This window comes from Lissotriton helveticus, chromosome 1_1 (genome assembly GCF_964261635.1).
Source record: "Lissotriton helveticus chromosome 1_1, aLisHel1.1, whole genome shotgun sequence".
NCBI lineage: Eukaryota > Metazoa > Chordata > Amphibia > Caudata > Salamandridae > Lissotriton > Lissotriton helveticus.
The window spans coordinates 33,226,643-33,249,338 of record NC_136057.1 but is presented as its reverse complement, the minus strand read 5'-3'; the positions used below and the strand labels follow the sequence as shown (position 1 = coordinate 33,249,338).

The 22,696-nt window shown below is 45.6% G+C and overlaps 1 protein-coding gene across 4 annotated transcripts in view; it reads left to right on the top strand.

Annotated features, from left to right (window-relative positions):
* LOC144767080 (transmembrane protein 176B-like) overlaps window positions 1–22,696 on the top strand; it is a 163,164-nt gene that overhangs the window by 51,781 nt on the left and 88,687 nt on the right. Inside the window, exon 1 of one of the 4 annotated variants that reach the window (XM_078650715.1) lies at window positions 2,404–2,594. The exons of 1 other annotated variant lie outside the window; for it this stretch is intronic. The gene's annotated coding sequence lies outside the window, so the exon portion shown is untranslated. Of the gene's footprint in view, window positions 1–2,403; window positions 2,595–22,696 lie in introns of those variants that run through there. 2 more of the 4 variants (XM_078650706.1, XM_078650711.1) reach the window with 2 other exon arrangements.

Sequence of the window (22,696 nt, the reverse complement as noted above, 5' to 3'; positions counted from 1 at the left end):
GACATTTCTATTTATCATTTAATTTTTGGGGAGGAAGCTAAGGGGCTCCTTTTTAGACATATTGATGTTGCTTATTTTAAACGGGTAAGGTTTAAGACTCTGCTGGCTGCCTTCAAGGTTTGGACACCCGTTAGAAAATTATTCTAAATCAAAGATTACATATATTTCCTCCTGTTATAGACAATACTCTCTTACCGGAAATCTTCAGGGATGGCTATTTTAGAGAATGGAATATGCAAGGAGTTCTGGTAATAGGGGATATTGTTATGGAAACAGGGATTATGTCTTTTGAATGTATTAGACAGAAATTTAGTATAAGCAACCGGCATTTCTTCAAATTTTTACAGATACGAGATTCTTTGAGTCGGAAAAGGGTTAGTTGGGATCATATTTTGCTTGTAGAGGCGATTCAGGGTGGTCAATCAACTATTTCTACGATGTATAAACTGGTAAATGAAACTAGAAGCGACGACTTGGATAAACATTTTGGTCGTTGGTTGAATGTCGTACAGGCAGGACAAGACACATGTGAAGAGTCTTTAGCCCTTTCTCAATCGGCAACAATGTCAGCAAACTTGCAGGTTCAATGTTTTAAGACATGGTTAAATCTTTATGTTACCCCACATCGTATACAACAATGGGGTGGGGTCGATGGAGTTAATTGTCCTAGATGTGGTGAATTCGCGGTAGATAGTGTGCACATGTTTACCTTATGCCCCAGTTTAACCCCATTGTTGGTTGCGGTGGAGCAACGGTTGGAACGGGTGTTTGGATATATGGTTAAACTCTCACCGCAGGTTGTAATGTTGGGAATTCGGGATATCTATATGAATGTTCCAGAAAGAAAGCTATTATTTATTGCCACATTTAGACTGTGTATAGCCACGGTCTGGCTGGATCCTGTCCCCCCGACTCCCCACGAATGGTTTAGTAAATTCATAAATGTTGGGAAGTGGGAATTGCTGATCTTTAAAAGGAGAGGCCCGAGGGCTCGGAGGGAGGGGGAACTGATCTGGGAGCCCTTTACAAATTGGCTGAATCCTGAGAGTTAAATTGCACATTTTTTTGGCCCGATGTGTATTTTTTTTTATTTATTTTTTTTCCTTTCCCTTTTAAGATCGATGTGTATAGTTTACTGGTCGGTCCCACAATGTGATTTTTTTATAGGTACTCCATTTTTCCTGTTTTGATATACTCCTGCAGCCCCTGGGGGGGAGGGACGGGTGGCGGGTAGTGGATAACATTGGAAAAATGTGGGGAATGACAAAGATATAATGTATGATGGTATTTGCTATTGTGTTTTTTTTCTCTTTCGCTTGTTCTTATGTCATTTTCCCAATAAAAATATTTTTAAAATAATTTTTTCTTTTTTTTAAAACGGAGAGAGGAACATGGATGCGGAAAAGACTTGTTTCCAAAATATAGATTCCCCCACGCCCCGCAGAAGAAATGACAGCTCCTATTTAAGTTTTGAAGTTGTGTGTAGAAATGACTGCTCTTATTTAAGTTTTGGTAGTTGTATGTAGAAATGACCGCTCTTATTTAAGTTTTGGAAGTTGTATGTAGAAATGACTGCTCTTATTTAAGTTTTGGAAGTTGTGTGTAGAAATGACCGCTCTTATTTAAGTTTTGGAAGTTGTGTGTAGAAATGACCGCTCTTATTTAAGTTTTGAAAGTTGTGTGTAGAAATGACCGCTCTTATTTAAGTTTTGGAAGTTGTGTGTAGAAATGACCGCTCTTATTTAAGTTTTGGTAGTTGTATGTAGAAATGACCGCTCTTATTTAAGTTTTGGAAGTTGTATGTAGAAATGACTGCTCTTATTCAAGTTTTGGAAGTTGTGTGTAGAAATGACCGCTCTTATTTAAGTTTTGGAAGTTGTGTGTAGAAATGACCGCTCTTATTTAAGTTTTGAAAGTTGTGTGTAGAAATGACCGCTCTTATTTAAGTTTTGGAAGTTGTGTGTAGAAATGACCGCTCTTATTTAAGTTTTGGAAGTTGTGTGTAGAAATGACCGCTCCTATTTAAGTTTTGAAAGTTGTGTGTAGAAATGACAGCTCTTATTTAAGTTTTGGAAGTTGTATGTAGCGCGCACTCGACCCTCGGGCATTGCAGCGCTTTAAAATGAGCACCGGTTGCATCACACGGGGTGGCACGTGAACACGTGCCAGATCTGGGAGCCGAGGTGCAGAGGGACGGGACTGGCACCCTGCCTCCACCTGGCGGCCCCGCCCCCTCCAGGAACCTTTCTGCAACCTGGGGGCCCTCCTCCTGCATAAAGGGGAAGCAGGGGGAGCGGGAGGGAGAGAGATACCTGTCCTGAGAGTAGAGACGCACCTGTCCTGTCCTGGGAGGAGAGACGCACCTGTCCTGTCCTGGGAGGAGAGACGCACCTGTCCTGTCCTGGGAGGAGAGACGCACCTGTCCTGAGAGGAGAGACGCACCTGTCCTGTCCTGAGAGGAGAGACGCACCTGTCCTGAGAGTAGAGACGCACCTGTCCTGAGAGGAGTGACGTCAGAGCCAGGGTCCAGCGAGAGACCCTCCCCATCACCCTGAGGAGGGCGCACAGGTGAACAGTGAGAGCCGAGGTATACGGTTGTGTCCTCTTCAGGGGGGGGGGGGAGTCTGTGCTGCGCGGCTGCTGACATCTCACAACCTCCCTTGGCTTTAAACATATCCTGTGCGTCACGTTTTAGAGCAGTTGTAGCTTTTTGGCTTTAGGCACGTTGCTTCCTGGGACTTCTTACCTTGGGTTATTTGGTGGCTCCCTGTTACCCCACCAGGACGGGCTCCCCCAGACCTCTGCGTCTCTTCTGCAGTCAGTGGTCGAAGTGGGCGGGGTCGGCGGGGCACGGCGTGCCCCTACTACTTTTTTTCATTAGATTCCGTTCCCCTACTTCATTTCTTTTAAACATTCATCCCAGGACAGCAAAGTTGCCACAGCCTGCAAAGGAGGCTCGGCCACGGCACGGAGACGGGCGTGGGGGGCAGAGGAGGAAAATGCCTCTTTTCCTTCTTGCCCAGAGAAGACAAGGGCAGAGTGCACTTCTTCTTTCTGCCTCGCTCCTCCTCCCTTAGTGGAAACTGTGACTTCAAGAAACGTTTTTCCACCCTCTCTTTCCTCTTTTCGTTTATTTGTTCCTCTGTGAAATGGATCCAAAAACAGGAAAAACACTTTTGTCGTCTTTTTCTGACATTTTTGTTTTCCACAGTGCAGTCTCAGGAATAAAAGGTTCAAACTATGAAAAAGAAATACAAAAATAAAAAAAGCAAGACAGTGTTCGCAAAGCGGCCAGGTTGATTTTATTCACACCCAAACACATTAGCGCCACTTTACCGCGTTTGCCAGTGAAGCGCTACTTTTGTTTTCTTGTCTTTCTTTGAACAGCATTGTTTTTCCCAGGTGGGGAAGTGCCCCCATCTTGGAGGTACTGCTATGCCTTATTGATCGGTGGATTGGTAACCATTTTGATCCTGCTTATATTTCCTACACTTAATTTTTCTTTTTCCAGGATGTTGGTACTTTTTTTTAGGCGGCATATTGCTCTTGCCTAGTGTGTAATTTGAATTGAGTTACATCCAGGTGTTTGTAGCGGGGCACAATTGGGTTGTAGTTGAAGGCAGTGCAAGTTTCTCTCAGTGGGGCAGTATGGTGTTCAGTGGGGGAGAGGATGTGGCACTATGGTCAGAGCTGCCGAATTTGGAACTGGGGGACCAGGTTCAGCCTTCGTGGCCAGACCACGCTCCCGAGGGAGCACATTCCCGTGCTAGACCATAGATGGCCCTGCTAAACTTAAACGCCCTGGTGTCTTAGCACTAGCAGGTGGACCCTAGCAGTGGCAAGTGTCTGTCCACCACAATCCATACTGAAGTTCACCTCCAGTCCTGCGGGCAGGCCTATGAAGAAGCACTTTCAGAAAATAGGAAGATACCCCTAAGAGTATTTTTAGGGAGGGGGTGGATAGATATAAAAAAAGTCAGAACCCTATCTAGTTGTTGGTCTGTTTAAATCACAGGTTCTATTGATATAGAGAAAGAGCTATGCGTTATTTAAGGAGTCTTCCAGTGTTACCTATAATTTTTTTAAAAAAACATCTATTATTTTGCTAATGTCACAAATTATAACTGCTACAGGGTCAAATATGTTTAAAAAAACAAGGTTGATTTTATTGATTTCCTCCCATTGGGTTACAATCTAATGTACATAAAATTTCACATCTTTTAAAATATGTCATTATCTTGATTGGACCATGACATCCTTTAAATAACTATTATATGACATCATCCAAAGTTATATTCTTACAGATAAGGCCATACTGCATTATCGCTATTGCCTAAACTGTCATGGGGCTTAGAGTATTTCTTAGGAAGAATAATCCTTATACTATTAATGCTCTTTATCCAATAGGTTACCGTATTTGGAATTCATTTGGAATTTGCTTCATCAATTGCAACTTTCCACAGGTTTGTATTCGTTATTACGTGACTCTTTCAATTTTGAGCCTTTAGGAAAAAACAAATTGTTTTTTCCTAAAGGCTCAAAATTGAAAGAGTCACGTAAGAATATAACTTTGGATGATGTCATATAATAGTTATTTAAAGGAGAGTACAGTTTAGTAAAAAGACCAAGAGATTGGTTCAATAAAAAGTTTGTATCTGTTAATCAATTGTGTCACAACTGCGTAGATATCTAAAAACATTGTCTTCATTTTGTAGAGATGTTATACATACTTGTCCTGATGAAGGTGAAAAACTGACAAACACCGAAACGCCGCGTCGACTGTTTTCTTGCATTTTTATGTTGTTTTATTTAACTTTTATTGTATTTGATGTCATGGTCCAATCAAGATAATGACATATTTTAAAAGATGTGAAATTTTATGTACATTAGATTGTAACCCAATGGGAGGAAATCAATAAATCAAACTCGTTTTTTTAAACATATTTGACCCTGTAGCAGTTATAATTTGTGACATTAGCAAAATAATAGATGTTTAAAAAAAAAAAATTATAGGTAACACTGGAAGACTCCTTAAATAACGCACAGCTCTTTCTCTATATCCATAGAACCTGTGATTTAAACAGACCAACAACTAGATAGGGTTCTGACTTTTTTTTATATCTATGAAGAAGCACACCATAGAGCAACAGTGACTCTGTCACTGAGGTCACAGGTTCCTTGAGAAGGGCCGGCTCTAGGGCGGTGCGACCAGTGTGACTGCACCAGGCACTGACTTTGGGTGGGGGCGTCCTGTTTGCAAGTATATAATGGTTCTAAAAATGGCTTGCTGCCTCCTGGCCTCCAGCAATTTTCAGAGACAATAAAAATGTCATGATAATGCGGGTGATTAATGTTCTTCTTAGAGAGTGAGAGAGAGATAAGAGGCTGATCCCGCACGCCTTCCCTGGGCTGGTCCTGCACTCCTTCCCTAGGCTGGTCCGACACTCCTTCCCTAGGCTGGTCCGGCACTCCTTCCCTAGGCTGGTCCCGCACTCCTTCCCTGGAGGGGTCCCGCACTCCTTCCCTAGGCTGGTCCTGCTCTCCTTCTCTAGGCTGGTCCTGCTCTCCTTCCCTAGGCTGGTCCGGCACTCCTTCCCTAGGCTGGTCCGGCACTCCTTCCCTAGGCTGGTCCCGCACTCCTTCCCTAGGCTGGTCCTGCACTCCTTCCCTAGGCTGGTCCGGCACTCCTTCCCTAGGCTGGTCCGGCACTCCTCCCCTGGGCTGGTCCGGCACTCCTTCCCTAGGCTGGTCCGGCACTCCTTCCCTAGGCTGGTCCGGCACTCCTTCCCTAGACTGGTCCGGCACTCCTTCCCTAGGCTGGTCCGGCACTCCTCCCCTGGGCTGGTCCGGCACTCCTTCCCATGGCTGATCCCGCACTCCTTCCCTGGGCTGGTCCTGGACTCCTTCCCTAGGCTGGTCCGGCACTCCTTCCCTAGGCTGGTCCGGCACTCCTTCCCTAGGCTGGTCCGGCACTCCTTCCCTAGACTGGTCCGGCACTCCTTCCCTAGGCTGGTCCCGCACTCCTTCCCTAGGCTGGTCCTGCACTCCTTCCCTAGGCTGGTCCGGCACTCCTTCCCTAGGCTGGTCCGGCACTCCTCCCCTGGGCTGGTCCGGCACTCCTTCCCATGGCTGATCCCGCACTCCTTCCCTGGGCTGGTCCTGGACTCTGTAGTAATTGACTCGCAGGCAGGTAATAGGTAAGCTGATTTATTAGAACAAGTGCTGCGCAGCAGCTCACTCAGCCAGTAGGTCATGAATACAGTTGGCAATTTAAACCACATTCTAAACAGAATCTTTAGTACAAGGAGAAAGAACACAGGAGATGAAAGGTTCCAAAAAGACTAGAAAGTTAACTCAACAGAATACTACATTATCCTCCTTCCTACAAAACAAAAGAAGAAGCAGGAAAGAACAGCTAGAGATCAAAACAAGAAACCAAGAAAATTACCGAAACCTAGCAGGAGTGACTCGAGCGCGAGAACTCCTACGAGGTAGGACAGTGGCAGAAGAAGTAGAAGGTAAAGCCGAAGATGCAGAAACATCATGAGAAAACGAAACAGGGGAACTCCTGCGAGGCAGAGCAAAAGCAGAAGAAGAAGAAGAAGAAGAAAGAGAAGAAGAAGGAGACAAAATAGGAACATCCAGAGGCAACTTGGACATATCATGAAAAGATTGAGGATGAACCACAGATTTGTCCACTTTAACAACCCTGGCAGCATTCCACCAGTTCTTCATGTTAACTCTCACTGAGTTTCCACATACTTTGTCAATAACATAAGGTTCAGAGAACTTGGGACTCCCCTTAGTGGAGTGAGTAGGCAACTTGATCCGAATTATGTCACCCACAACAAATGACTGAGAGATCACTTTCTTCCTGGAGTCAAAAACACTCTTCTGTTTGGACTGGGCATGCAAGACATTGGACCTGGCAACCTCATCGATATTATCAATAGAATTCATTTTCACCCAACGAGACATCCACCCGGGACAAACCTTCGAACATGGTTTTCTCCCACGCAATAGTTCAAATGGGGAAACCTTGGTGGAAGTATGGGGGGTGGTACGATAGAACCACAACATGGATCTGACAGCGTTCGGGACATGACAATGTTGAGCAATGGCCCACTGAATGCAATTGTTAAGCACCCTGTTCATGCGCTCAACGAGACCGTTCGTTTGAGGGTGATAAAGGGCACTCCTCAAATGATCAATGCCACTCAAATCTACGAATGAACAAAATTCCTGACTAATAAACTGTGGGCCATTATCACTTACAATGGAAGGAGGAAAACCTTCACGCAAAAACAGGTCTTTCAAGAAATCAATAATGTTCTTGGAACTAGCTTCACTTACAAAACGGACCTCTGGCCACTTAGAATAGTAGTCGACTGCAACTATCGCAAATCTGGAGGTAGGAGGAAGCAAAAAGAATGGGCCAACTAAGTCGATACCTATCTTTTCCCACGGCCTGTCCGGAAAAGGAATCGGTTGAAGAGGAGGAGAACGTGTTTTCAAACACTTCTCGGCACTGGAACAAACCACACACTCGGCAACGACGGTGTCTATATCCTGATCCATCTGAGGCCACCAATAATGTTCCCTAACCCTTCTTTTCGTCAGTGTTTTGCCAAGATGACCCTCATGCGCACTTTTGACAATCCTAATTCTAAGATCACAGGGAGGAACTAATCTATCTCCACGCATGAGAATACCACCCTCAATAGAGAGCTCATCAGAAACTTTGACGAAGGTCTGAAGGGAAACGTGAACATTCTTCTCCCTAGGCCACCCATCTCTGACAAATCTGATCACTTCACTAAGCAAATTATCGCTGGATAAATGTTCCCTCCACTCTCTTTCACTAATAGAGCGCATATCGTCAACACCAACAAAAGCTACAAAACAATCCTCTTCGTCGTAATCTTCCTCACAATCTCTGTCAGAATCAACATCAACAGGATTCCTGGATAAGTAATCAGCCCTTACATTTTTATTTCCAGGAATGTAATTGACCTCAACATCATATTGGAGTAATTTCGTTGAAAGTCTGGCAATCCTAGGAGAATGTTCTTTAATTCGAACCCCAGTAAGGATGGAGACTAAGGGACTGTGATCAGTCCTCAAGCGGAAATGTTTACCCCATATATACGGATTAAATTTCCTGATAGCCCAACAACAAGCTAAGAGTTCCTTTTCAATCACCGCAAAGTTGGACTCCGCACCACGAAGAACCCTTGAAGCATAACCAAGAGTATGCTCAACACCATCCACCTCCTGAGTCAATATGGCTCAGGACTGTCAACGATAGCTTTAACCAGGCCAGGTCTAGGTTCAACACCATTCTCAGACAATACGTGCCCAAGGTATTCTACTTTGGGTGCTCTAAAGATGCACTTTTCTTTCTTTAAAACAACACCTGCACTACTCAGGGCTTTCAAAACCTCTCTCAGAGTTTCATCATGAGCATCACAACTTTTACCATGAATTAGCACATCGTCTTGGAAAACGACCACACCACTAATGTTTTTTAAAATATTGGTCATGATCCTTTGAAAGACGGCTGCCGCAGAGGCCAAACCAAAGGGCATACGGCAGTATTGAAAGGATCCTATAGGGGATACAAAAGCTGTAAAGTGTCTGGACGCTGGATCCAAAACCACCTGGTGGTATGCGGATGCCAAATCCAGCTTACTGAACCACTTGGAACCATCAATAAGCGACAACATGTCGGGGATTTTGGGCAGGGGAAAAGAATCGACCCAGATATTTTTATTTAAACTGCGTAAGTCGACACAGACACGAAGCTCCCCAGTCTTTTTCTTGGCAACCACAAGGGGAGAAAGCCATAGGGAGGATTCAATGGGTTCAATTATCCCCCTGCTGCACAGATCATAAAGTTCTGACTCAAGCTGCTCTCGCACACTGAACGGGACATTTCTCAATTTGTGTTTTATTGGGATAGCGTTGTCCTTGATACGGATGGTGTGCATGAACCCCTTCACTTCCCCTAACTTATTGCTAAAAACACCAGGAAAATCTTTGGCCAAGGTGCAGACAAAATCACCATTCTGTGTGGAAGGGACTACATTAGCAAGAGGATTGTCGTCAGATTGAACAACAGCAATGGAGATAGGGTCTTTGGTTCCTGGGCGGAGAACCATCTTAAATAAACCTTGATGAAACCAACCAAGGATGTTTAAACCCTTAACTGAGACATACACTTTGCCAAAAATTTTCCTCCCCCTAAATTCAATTGAGTCTTCAAAGTATCCTAAAAGTTCGATCTTCCTGCCCTCGTAATTGAGAGGCAACCTATCTGGAGGAGAAAGTTTGCGATTACCCCAAACCTCCTCGAAAAGTTCCTGAGTTAGCATTGTTATCCTGGCCCCGGAATCCACCAACAGGCAAACTATCTTATCTCCGATGCCGAAGTCGGAGTAAGGATCTACACACTCTGACTCAGGATCTTCAATGCTAACTACAGCAACCATGTCTCTCAGGTCATCTTGTATACTAGTATCATCCTGAAGAGAATCAGACACGTAAGCCACTGAAGTGGGGGCATAACTATTGTTCCACTGCTTGCCAGATTGTGAGAAGGAAGAATTCCTTTTACTACTTTGGCACACTTTGGCAAAATGTCCCACTCTGCCACACAGTCTACACGTAACACTCCTGGCTGGACAAGGACGACCAGATTTTGAATGGGGAAAATTTCCACATTTAAAACATACATTGGTTTGTTTAAAAAATTTGTTTTCAGCACGACCTAAAGTGCCCATCTTGTTGTCAACAACCTTCACAGAACTAACAACTGTCTCATCCTTAGTGATGGACGCAGAAGATCTAACATCTAATTCCTTGACAGAAAGCTTTGAAAATTCAATACTTTTTGCTACTCGTACAGTCTCTTCAAGAGAGGGATTATCAAGTGATAGCAACTTTTGTTGAATATTTTTATCTAAACATTTGCAAATGTACTGGTCTCTTATCATTTGGTCTCTAAAATGTTCGAACTCGCACTCTGCACTTAATACCCTAAGTGTAGAAATAAAGTCTTCCACTTTCTCTCCATGTTTCTGTTCAGATTTGAAAAATTTGTGCCTGACAACAACAAGACTAGGTTTGACATCAAAACGTAGTTCAAGAAGTTTTACAGTTTGGTTGTAGTCATCCAAATCTTCCTCTTCAGGAGCAGGTACCAAGGGGGGTAAATGTTTAAAAATTGAACGCCCTTCAAACCCCAGACTGTTCAATAAAAGGTATTTCTTCCTTTCTGCTCTGTACCTGGAGGCACCAATAGCTCCTAAGTAAGTGGTGAAAGCGTCAAACCACTTTTTCCAGACAATGGGAGGTTCACCTGGAAGGTCAAGGAATGGTGGAGGAGGAGAAACAGCCTGTAGACTCATGTTTATATATGTAAAGATTAATTCAAAACAAAGGGGGAACAACTATTGATGGTAAATGTAAGTGTGAGAAAATAAAACAATCTCCTGCTTTGTTTGAGCCAAAGACTTAGAGTGTTAATGTTAATAATATGAATCAAAGTTGCTTCCTCGCTTTGTAATATGACTGCTTCTAGACAACAGTTACCAAACAAAATGACTCTTAGAGTAGAACTGTCTCCTCGCTTCGTATTTGAACTGTCTCCTCGCTTCGTGAACACCAAAAACGGATGGTAGACACTCACCTCGTTGTGGTTGGTTCGTAAAAATTTTTTTTTACTTTGTACAGCTGTGAAGGTGCGTCTTTGTCTGTGCGTCGGAAGCTCGTTTGCGGTGTGATAATAAAGCCTTCTTGAAAAAAAAAACGCGAAAAATGACCTATAAAATGGCTTCCCACGTTGCGTTCCAATACTAGAACGTTGCGTTTCAACGACGTCACAGAGTGTAACTTACGTCAATTGCGCAATGAAATTAGTGAGTATTCCGATGACTGGACGTTGCACAATGCGCCAAGAATACAGATTTGTTGCGCTAGTAGCGTAGCTGACGTAGACAAGCAGGCCGATGCCCGCGCTGAATGGAGACTGCCGCCGCTTCCCGTGAGAAGACACAAAGACAAGTACAGTACCTTTTTCTTTCTTAAGTTCAGCGGGGTTGAGGAGACTCACGCGGGTGTGCTGGATCTTCCACTGCTCGACGTATTCTCGAGGGGGACACCGGTGCTTCTTGGACCTCCGCGTCCTCTGTTGTCAAAGTGTATGCGACATTTCAGGTTTGCTGAACATCATTCCTTGGTTACACGCGTGATGAGCAGACACTTGTTCACGGATCGTCGCCAAATATTTTGTAGTAATTGACTCGCAGGCAGGTAATAGGTAAGCTGTTTTATTAGAACAAGTGCTGCGCAGCAGCTCACTCAGCCAGTAGGTCATGAATACAGTTGGCAATTTAAACCACATTCTAAACAGAATCTTTAGTACAAGGAGAAAGAACACAGGAGATGAAAGGTTCCAAAAAGACTAGAAAGTTAACTCAACAGAATACTACAGACTCCTTCCCTAGGCTGGTCCAGCACTCCTTCCCTAGGCTGGTCCGGCACTCCTTCTCTTGTGGTTGAAGTCAGAAGCACTGGCATCGGCAGGCGTCGGGTGCTGCGGTGCGAAGTGCAGCGTATCCCTTAGGTCGCATGCGAGCAGCGGCTCGGTGGCGGCATCAGATGGAGTTGTCGGTGAGACCAGGGTTGCGTTGCGGCGGTGCCCTCTGCAGTGCCTTCAGGACACGGAGTCGGCAGTGAAGTGATGCGGTGAGCGTCATGGTGCTGGCAGCAGCATTGTCGTTGCTGAAGCGCTGTCGACGGCCGATGAACTGGAGTCGATGGCGCCGGCTTCGGTAGGCCAAGGCTGAAGTGCAGGATGAGGGTGCTGCGTCGTGTACCCTTACGAGCGGTGCCCTCGAACCACGGTGCAGGCAGCAGCATTGATTTTGACATGGAGCGGCGGCATCGGGGTTCCAAGGCTGTGTCGTGAAGTGAGGCGGTGGGGAGTGCGGTGCCCACAGGTCTCGGTGCAAGCAGCGGCTCGGTGGTGGCATCAGCAGGCGTTGTCGGTGAGCCCAGGGTTGCGTTGCAGCGGTGCCCACCGCAGTGCCTTCAGGACACGGAGTCAGCAGCGGCGCCATAGACGGCATCGGGTTGCTTTTTCTTCTGTTGCAGCACAGAACACAGTCCCCGGTGTTGAGGGCCGAAGAACTTGAAGTCTTTGCTGTTCCTGAGACTTCTTGAACAGGGGGAAAGCTCTACCTCAAGCCCTTGGAGAAAATCACAAAAATAGATTGCAGAAAGTTCAGTCCAGTCCTTTCACTGCCCACGACAGAAGCAGCCACTGCAGGCCAACAAAGCAAAGCACTCAGCAAAGTGGTAGTTCCTCCTCACAGCTTCTGCAGTTCTTCTTCTTCTTGGCAGTCTTCTTGGTCCAAAAGAGTTCTAAAGTTTTGGGGTCTGGCCCCCAGTATTTATATCCAAAATTCCTTTGTTCTCTAAGGCAGAGAGTGTCTGTGCTTAGTCCAAACCAGTTTGGTCCTCTCTTGCCCAGCTTCCCTGCCTGTGTGGTAGGTTCCGGATGAGTCTAGCTGTCAAGGTCTGGATGGTTTTCAGATTTCTGATGATTTGCTTCATGATCCTAGCATGGAGGGTGTTCCTGTAGCCCAACTTGCTGGTGACTAGGGCATTATTTACGGTTTTTCTAGTGTTGCCTGTGAGATATTTAAAAATCTTCCTCTTGGGCTTGGAAGCTGTATGCAGAATGGTGTTGACTTGTGTGGTCATGTCCAGTTTGCTGACAGTGATTATTCTGAGGTTCCTAGCGAGGGCTGGCTATGTGTTGCGTTCCATGGCTCTGTGGGGCACCTGCTCTGTTATGCCACTGAGTGCACTATTATGCAGAAGTGTCTCCTGGCACTGAGCAGGTGTGTGTCTAGCCACACATCGGGCATATCCCTCAAGCTCCTCATACACGCACACAAGGCACTCCACATGACCGGCCCAGCCTACCTCAACAGACGGCTCTCCTTCTACACCCCCAACCGCCAGCTACGCTCTGCCGACCTCTCACTCGGCAGCGTCCCGCGCATCCGAAGAACAACCACCGGCGGGAGATCCTTCTCCCACCTCGCCGCCAAGACATGGATCACCCGCCCACTGAGCATACGACATACCCAAGACCTGCTGACCTTCAGGAGGATACTAAAGACCTGGCTGTTCGATCAGTAGCAGCTCCCACCAACGCCCCCCCCCCCAGCACCTTGAGACCCTCGTAGGTATGTAGTGAACTTAACAAATGACTGATTGATTAATAGGGCCTGGTGGGACTACTCAAAAAGCCAGGTCTTCAACTTATTTCAGAATTTAAAAAGTAAGGAACAGATGTGTATGTGTGTGTAGCAGTAGTTCATTCCAAGCTTTAGGAGCGATGCCGGAGAAGGCTGAACTGCAGCATCTGGCTTTCTGTACTCATGGTATGTGTGCAAGGAGGAGTCCGGATGAGTGGAGGTGTCTGGAAGGTTTTTGAAAATGAATGTGATTGTTAAGGTATGCTGGACCAATGTTATGTAGTGCCTTGAAAGTGTGGATGAGGAGTTTGAATACTCGTGCTCGTTTGTGAATGGGGAGCCAGTGGCGCTTCTTCTGGTGTGGTGTGATGTGAGTGTGGCGTGGGAGGTTGACGGTGATTGGGTGATTGTGGCTGTAAAGTTATTAATGGTCTGCAGCTTTCTACTAAGTCTTATTTATTTATTTACATTTTATTTTGTTGAAGGTATTTCCATAGTAACGCTTCGTTGTGATGAAGGCATGAGCAACGTTTATCGGGTGCTGATTGGGAGCCATTTAAAAATCTTTCTCAGCATCTTCAGGGTATGGAAGCATGAGACGGTGACAGCATTGACTTGAGCAGTCTTTTGGAGTTTGCTGTCAACCCCCAAGGGTCTTGGCGTGGCGATGAGGGTGGGTTCTAGCTGTCTTGGCCACCAGGTGGAGTCCCATGGCGAAGGGCTGTTCCTGAAGATCAGTATTTTGTTCTTGCTGGTGTTCAGCTTCAGACAATTTTCTTAATCTAGTGGACGAGTTCACACGTATGTGTTTGCATGTTCTGTAGCAGTCAAGTGGTTCCTTGTATTCTTGGTCGGTTCTGGCAACATTTCATGATGGGGTTTTTGACTCCAAAGTTATCCTTGATCTAGGGGCCCGATTCACAGAATGAACTTAAGACTCAATCCTAAACTTACTACTATTTTGGCATTCACAGAATGAACTTACTACTTTTGGTATTCACAGAAGTTAGGATTTTGTCTTAAGTTTGTCTTAAGACAAACTTAAGACAGACTTAAGACAAAATCCTAATTTTTGTGAATACCAAAAGTAGTAAGTTCATTCTGTGAATGCCAAAAGTAGTAAGTGCATTCTGTGAATACCTAAATAGTAGTAAGTTTAGGATTGAGTCTTAAGTTCATTCAGTGAATCGGGTCCTGGGTGTTTGCTGGTCTCTGCAAGTTGGCTAGCGAGTGTGCTTGTTTCATATGTTTATATTGATGCCCACTGGGTGTAGACAGTGTCGGTCCATCTCGGGGTACCTGACAGCAGCTATGTTGGCATAGCGCTACTTTTCTGCTCTTTTCTTTCCTCTCCCGCCCACTCTGCCACAAGCAACTTTCACACAAGAGCCCAAAGCATTTTGGGGATTGCAGGCCCAAACTTAAATAGTGGCAAGAACTACTCCTAGAGCAGGTGGTGTTTTTTGGAACAGCTTCCCCTTTAAAACTTTCTTAATGTTTGTATTTCTAGTTCATGCATGCACTAAATGAGGCCGGGCAGTGTTTGCTCACCAAACAGGCTTGTTGGCCTCCTACCAGTGGTTTCACAACACTTTTATAAACAAAGACGGTTGCATACCGGCCAACTTGAACAAAAATCTCACTGTGTGACGAGGGGCGGGCCTCATGCTGATACGTAACCAAGAGGCCCTTTTGCCCCCATCCTGCCCTCCTGCCCCAAGCCCTCTCTTCCAAAAACAAAAAAATATTGCTTTCTGCCCGTACAATCCTGTCAGATCCCTCCGCTCTTCTTCTGTCGGTCTTGTACAGGTCCCAAGGACTAAGAAGGTCTCTTGGGGCGACAGGTCCTTTATAGTGACCACTACCAAACTTTGGAATAGTCTTCCAAGCCACATCAAATCCTGTACTTCCCTTCTTTCTTTCCGTAAACAGATAAAGACTTGGCTCTTCAAACAATAATTGCTCACGGACAAGTATAGTGGACACTCAGCGCCGAGACACCCTCGGGTATTTGTGCGCTTAACAAATCTCCTGAATAAGTAAATAAATAAATGGCTGGTGCCGATGTTCTGTTTTTTTTTTTTACACCTGTTAATGGACGTCGGCAGTTCAAAGCCTTACAAATCTATTTACAGAGCTTTTCAGCTCAATTTCCCTGCCACAGTGTGATATCGTCTAGAGTGGCTTGTTTTCCGTCTGAAGAACATGAGTGCCTTTTTCATATGGATATATGGATATATGTTTTACCTATTGGCGGTCACCAGGAGATAGTTATAGTTTGGACCAATGTTTCCATAGGAAATACGTTTAGTGTTTTGCCAATAACTTGGGTGCTGCTTGACAAATCTTCTTCATAACATTTTCAAAAAAAGTCCCCTTTTTGGTTCTGTTGCTTGTTAAAAGTTTCGGGGTGATCCGTCAATTGGGGGCCGAGGAAAAAAGGGTGGTTCCAAAATGCGTTTTTCCCATATTATGTCTATGGGGATATTTAATTTTTTTAACACGACTACAGCCCGAACTGCTGAACGGCATTACACCAAATTTGGCTGAAAGCTAGATGTTGGTCCGAAAAGCATGTTTTTTGTAATTTGGTGTAAATCAGTTCAGTTGTGTTGGAGATATTAAAGTTTTGAAAATATAGATATCTGGGAACGTGAGTCCTTGCAGTGGATTCGCAGATCCTACTAAAATTTGCTTGGCTGCCAACACTTCATCCAGGAAGTACTGGCAGCCATCTTGGGACATCTTGACATCTTGAAGCCGAGTCCCACAAAAAGTAATACATTATTAAAAGGGGGTAGGGTAGGAATAACCTGACCCTCCACCCCCCAGATATGGCGGGGATACCACAGGAAACCTGCCAGGGAATAAACTATTTTTAAAATTTATTTATTTTTAGAGTGAATTCGCGGGTGGACCTGAGGATCTAGGGCAAAATTGAAAAGAGACGCACGGACTCCAGTGCGTCTTTTTAGGTCGAGCCTAGGCAGCGCGCATGCGTTGTGTGCAAGACCTGCTGTACTGAAAAACGACTTCGCTCCAGCCTGCTAGCATCCCATTGGTACACTGCAGGGTTGCTCTTTTTTGCTGCGTCCTTAATAGCTCTTGCAGTGTAATGTTATTTCCATGATCTGGCACAGCAGCACTGCTCAAATACAGTTTCCTTCCACTCCAACTTTTTTTGTGTTATCTAGGAAAACTCCTTTTTAATTTATTTTTTATTTTTTATTTCAGCGCAGGCATGCTCCGTTGTATTTTTAACTATGGCGACAGTGCCTTTGTTTTGTTTTGCACGGCGTGGCTCCCACATGTCCATTTCACCCTCCGCTCCGTCAGACCTGTAAGTGCCTTTCTGATGTGTTGCTGCTCTTAAAAACCCCTTCATCTTTCAAAAGGGTCAGAAGAAGGGATGGGGGTGCTAAGTTTCTACAGGCATCAGGGACTGGAGTCCCACCCAGCTACCTGCACCCCCCTCTGGGGCCACTTCGGGCTTGTTGCTATTAACCCCTTCGGTGCTGATGATGGCTCCCAGTTACGGTGGGCGTGTGCTGATGACGGCCGGGAGCCGTCATGACCACGCCCGCGATCGGAATGTGCCGCACAGGCGCAGAATCCCGCCCGCGGCAGAGGGGTTAAAGTTTCAAGTTTCGCTTTCAGCTCCACACACTTCCTGCAGCAGCTGAGCCAAGAAATGAGGGGAGGCAGAGTCTCACAGCATCCCTCCCTGCTCTAGGCACCCGGGCCCCCTCCTGGAAACAGACCCTCCTGTGTCCTGTGCCGCGTCGGCGCCCAGGGACGCTGAGCTGCCATTGCTGTGTCCCCCACCTCCATAGTGCTTCTCTCCCCCTTGCTGACATTTCATACAGGGGTTATAGCTCACTGTGTGGGTTCCTGCTAGCACTGCTTTGCCCGCGAGTACTCCAAACCCTGCGTATGTTGTGTATTTACCCTACTCCTCCCCTGCAGATGCGTGACTGATCACACAAGCTTCACGAGACACGCTTCCTCTCACGTTTTTTCATATTTGACACAGAGAATGTTTCTTAGTACACGGCAAAGATATAAAGAGATAAATATATTTCTTGGATAATGCTTAAAAATAATGGGGCATATTAGCAAGAACCTCGTTAAAATTATCGCAGTTTTAGCGGCAGGAAACTGCCGCTAAAACTGTGATAATGGGCTTGCTAATATGCATTATAGAATTCCATTAGAAGCCCAGGTTAGATCTGCAGGACATCTAACCTGGGCTTCTATTGGAATTCTATAGTGCATATTAGCAAGCCTATTATCGCCGTTTTAGCTGCAGTTTCCTGCCGCTAAAACTGCGATAATTTTAACGAGGTTCTTGCTAATATGCCCCAATGAGTTTTGTATACGGTTATCTTGCCTCTCAAAATACATACTGTTATACACATGAACTAGAATGGGACTTCTCGCTCTTATTATGCTCCAATTTGCTTTAATTCGGATTAGCAACTCTCTAAGGGGCATATTAACAAGGGCTTTATCTCCGCTTTTTTGGCTTTAAAAGCCAAAGAAGCGGAGATAAAATTATCGCACTATCAAAAGGGTGCTAACATGCGATTTTGCATGTTAGCACCCTTTTTCATTACGCTTCCCTTTGCATCTCTAATGAGATGCAAAGTGGGCATTCCAGAGCAAAATAATAGGAGAAATGTCGCTAAGCGACATTTCTCCTATTATCAAGCTTCACGCTAACCCTGTTAGAGACAAAAAAAGCAACGCTAACCACGGTTAACGCTGCTTTTTTACGTCTGCTATTTTTCAGATTTAGCCATGTAATCCAATGGGAGGTGGATAATCCAATGGGAGGTGGATTACATGGCTAAGTCCACCATGGGCTATCATCAAGGATATTGCTGCATTACCAGCGATAACCTCCCAAAATGCCGCTATCGCTGGATTTTTTTATTGCCTAGGCGGTTAGCGTTGTTAATAACATGATAACCAGGCGATATTATCCAGCGATAGGGGGCGTTAACAAAATTAACGCCAAGCGCCCTTGGCGTTAATTTTCCCTGTTCCTTGTTAATATGCCCCTAACTGATCGAGGGACCAACAATAATAAGTATTTCTGATTTGGCTTTTTCAAGGAAGTCAGGAGTACTGGAGGACAAAGGTTCCCTGTATGACGCTAAAGGGCTGGCCTCAATGAGAAGCATGACGTGAGGCGCAGGGTAGGGAGGAGTTAGGATAAACATATATGCCTGGCCTCTTTCTCTAGAGGTTTGAGAGTGACACTGAAAAGTGAAGACAGCAGCATGGGCCATTGGAGACATTCATGAAAGCATAATCACATGAGTGTGCACAAAGACCTGAATGTGATCAACAAAACAAAAAATAAGCATCCGCAGAACATAACAGGTGAGGTAACCGTAAAATATTAGACAGTATTTAATCTTAACCTAAAACCTTAGAACGTCTTCAATGTAATGGCAAAATCCTCTTTGCCCAACTCCTCAATTTAATTTGCAAGAACTGATCTGTATTGCACTTCCTCAGAGCTCCTTACAGAAGTCATATATGCCAGGTTAAGCTTGAAACATTTCCAGTAAAGTCGTTGTTACATTAATCTACTGCTATTACTCTGTTTCCTTTATTAGTCTGGGTTCTGCCCAAAGCTGAATTTAACTCTGGAATTTCTAGTGAGTTCATTGTGTCGTCACTTTTCCTCGTATAATAAAAATGTCTTTTTTCTGTATACGGCATGCATGCCATTTCCAGGCCCTGTAAATAAGAGGTGTTATCCAATGTAGGGGCATATCAGCAAGGGCTTTATCTCCGCTTTTTTGGCTTAAAAATCCAGAAAAGCGAAGATAATACCGTCGCCCTATCAGCAAGATAGCACCCTTTTCCCGACGCCTCCTTTTGCATCTCTAATGAGATGCAAAGTGGGCGTTCCTGACATACACCACATGTCAGGACATCAATAGCGCGGCTTCGCGCAATCAGCAAGGATTCCCTAGCATTTTAGCAGACTTTAGTTTTTGGAGAAAACAGCAAACGTCTGCTAAATTCTTGACTTAGCCACCCCTAACATCGGGGGTGGATTCTGCTGATACGACCACAGGGTCGTATCAGCAAGGTTACTGCCGTTATCGCCGTTTTGCAGGGAACATCGCTGGAAAACCAGCGATGTTCCCTGCAAAACTGCGATTTCCCCCACTATCTCTGGAATTTGTATCGCCCTGGAGCAACGCGTTGTTGATAACGCGCTACCAGGGCGATACATTTCAGAGATAGACGGCGATGAATAACAAAGCGCTAAGGTCCCTTTGTGTTATTCATCGCCGTTCCTTGCTGATATGCCCCATTACTAGTGTGTGCATCAGGCCTTTGAACCCACTCTGATCGCACCAGCGCAGAGACGCTTGTCTTAGACTCCACAGCAGCACAGAGCTCAAACACAGGGGTGAGGAGAACACAAAGACACCCGGTGACACACACAGAATTGGTTCAGGAGTATTCGCTTTCCTGAAGAAGAGCCTAACAATGTCACTCTGAAGGAAAATGCATCCACGTCATTCAATCAAATGGCCAATGGAGAAGGATTTGGCTGTGTACCTACAAGAAAATCAAGGTGATAGATCAAAACTGCAAAATAAAAATGCAAAAAAGCAATTACAATTCTTTTAATTGAAGGCATGAGCATTCAAACCAAAAACAATACAAACGGTCTTTATAAGGCACAGTCATCAGAGTGATAATGAATATTCAGTGACGAATACTGGTGCGTGGGGGTAAAATACAGCAGGAAACCTTGTAAGCAATATTTTCATCTTTCTAAGCCCAAAAAGCACGGTTTGCCAAAGTTGGGATCCAGGGTATAGGAAAGGATTGTCTCTGGAAACCTTCAAGTGCACTGAATACTAGGGGCCTCATTTATGAGGCCTTGCGTCACACGCATCGGCGGTGTAAAACATGCCTCCTGTTGCGCACTATTTACAAAGAGACTCATCTAAACAGATGCGTCACTTTGTAAACCCCTGCGCTACATTATACCTGCGTCAGGTATAATTTATGCAGAGGGGGCGTGCAACCGCAAAAAGCCTCGTAATAGTGACGCAGTGAAATCTATGAGATTTCACTGCGTCACTTCTAGGATGCCGTTGCGTCAAAATCTTGAGCCTGCCTCACAGCAGGCGTAAGACTGACGCAAGCCCTTTCACATGGGGCTTTCCCTATGTGAAAGGACACATTACTGGAGTTGCGTCACTTTTGTGACACACTACAGCAATGCGTGACTTTTGCGCTTACAGATACGTCAGAAATACTGACGTATCTGTAACTCCTTGCGACATGATGCGTCATACTGTAAATATGACGCATCAATCATGTCACAAGGAGTGCGCACTGAGAAGTGACGCATCGCTGCTTTCACGCAGCGATGCGTCATTTCTCATAAATGAATCCCTAGGAATTCGGGCCTAGTGTGCGTGCTTGAACCCCACACCTCCTGCTAGCACTGCTTTGCCCGCAAGTACTCCAAACCCTGCGCATGTTGTGTATTCACTCTACCCCCCATGCAGAAGCCATGACTCTCTTGCCTCTCCCATTCACAACGCTGATTTTAGCCCCAAAGACAATTGGTCCCATATGCCTTCCTTTCAACTGCTCCATATTCAGATCACACTGCTACATTTAACTTCACTTAACCGCAGAACTGTTCATGTAACTTTAATATTTTTATAACTTTTTAAAGAAACTTGTCTTAACTTCTTTTAACAAATAAAAACATATATTCAACACACCAACTGCAACTAACACAAAATTCCACTACACACCACATACATACACTACATAACACATGGGTAAAAAACATTGTCCATTACAACACCCATAGCTCTAATACAAGCAAATGTGAAACCAATTGCATTTCTACTGCTTGTTTTTTAAAGCCCCCGGGTGGCCAAATTGCAGGGCATGAAGGGAATGAAGGAGGGGGGCTCACGAGGCCCCTCTCCTAAGCTTCTACAAAGCCCAGGGGACTGCCACCTCCCTGGGGCACATACCTCTCCTTTTACCTCCAGTAAGTCCTACACAGCTGGATTGCTAAGAGGTCACTTTAACCTTTGTTGTTTTCCGGGCATTTTAATTTTTTTAACATAATGTATTATTACCATATGTATGGCCAACCCTGGCCATGCACAACTTTTGTCCGTGCATGGCAGGGGGTTGGGCGCTAGGCATGGCCTGCTGGCAGACCCGGTGACAGCCCCTCACGGTCAAACAACCCTTCACCACGCATGGCCAAAGGCATGGGGTTGGCTGCAGGAACTGGCCCCCTGTAAGAGTCCAACCCCCCCGCCTGGAGAGGGGGGGGGTCACGCAGCCCCCTGTCCAAGCCACTATTGGCCCAGGGGACCATCAGGCCCTTTGTTTTTAAAAGAGGGAAAGAGTAAAAGCGGCGAACTAAATCGGTCACTTTTTGCCCTGGGGGCCCCATCCCTCAGGGTAAAAGAATATATTATTAGGGGAGGGGGATGCATGTTCCTTGGTAGACCCAGAGGAAGCCATCATTTCGGGGCCAAAAACATTAACAGATGGGCCCCAAGGACTCATCCCTTGAGCACAATGCAATAAAAAGCCTTATTAGGCCCCAGGGTCACCACCCTCCCTGGGACCACATTGCATAAAAAGATAAGGGGTGCCTCATGGTCCCCCCTGAACCTTATTAGGCTCAGGGACCCTATCCCCAGTGCCAAAAGCAATAAAAAATGGGAGCGAGCCGCAAACTACCCTCCCTAAGTTTTATTAGACCCCATCGCCCCAGGACACCAGAGATCCCATCCCCAAGGGCAAAATACCAATCATTAAAGGGATAGGGATGTGCGCTCCTTGCCTTCTTGGGCGCTGGGGATCCCATTTCCTGGGCCCAGATGTTGGTGGCGCGGTATCCACAGGAGCACCCATAAATCTCAAGATGGAAGGGGAGTCCCCAGAACCCCGCTGTCTGCATAGTGTGGAAGCCGGCATTACACCTACCCAGAGGGACCAGCTCTCCTTGCATGCTATCCCCGGGCGGGAGCAATGTCTGTTTCCCTGCCCGCAGGAGTATGATATGACTGATATGTCTTTGTTCCACCAAGATCTCCGCAATATGGCTTCACGGTCTCCAAAGCCGATGGGTGGGTATCCTCACTGGAAGATGAGGTGAATTCCTTAAAATCACTGTTTCGAAACTTGTTTCCTCACCGAAACACTTGGAATCTAGACAAGTCTGCTTTCCAGAGGGAGTAGTCAGCCAACATGACCTTATTCCTAGAAACCTGTCTGCTTTCATATGGTTACCGAAGGAGGCACTGCCCCAATGGTCTGTGGTCGAACGGGCCTATAGATCACTCAACCTGAGGCTTCCTCATGGAGCACTACCAAGACCATTGCCCGGACTGAGCATGGCT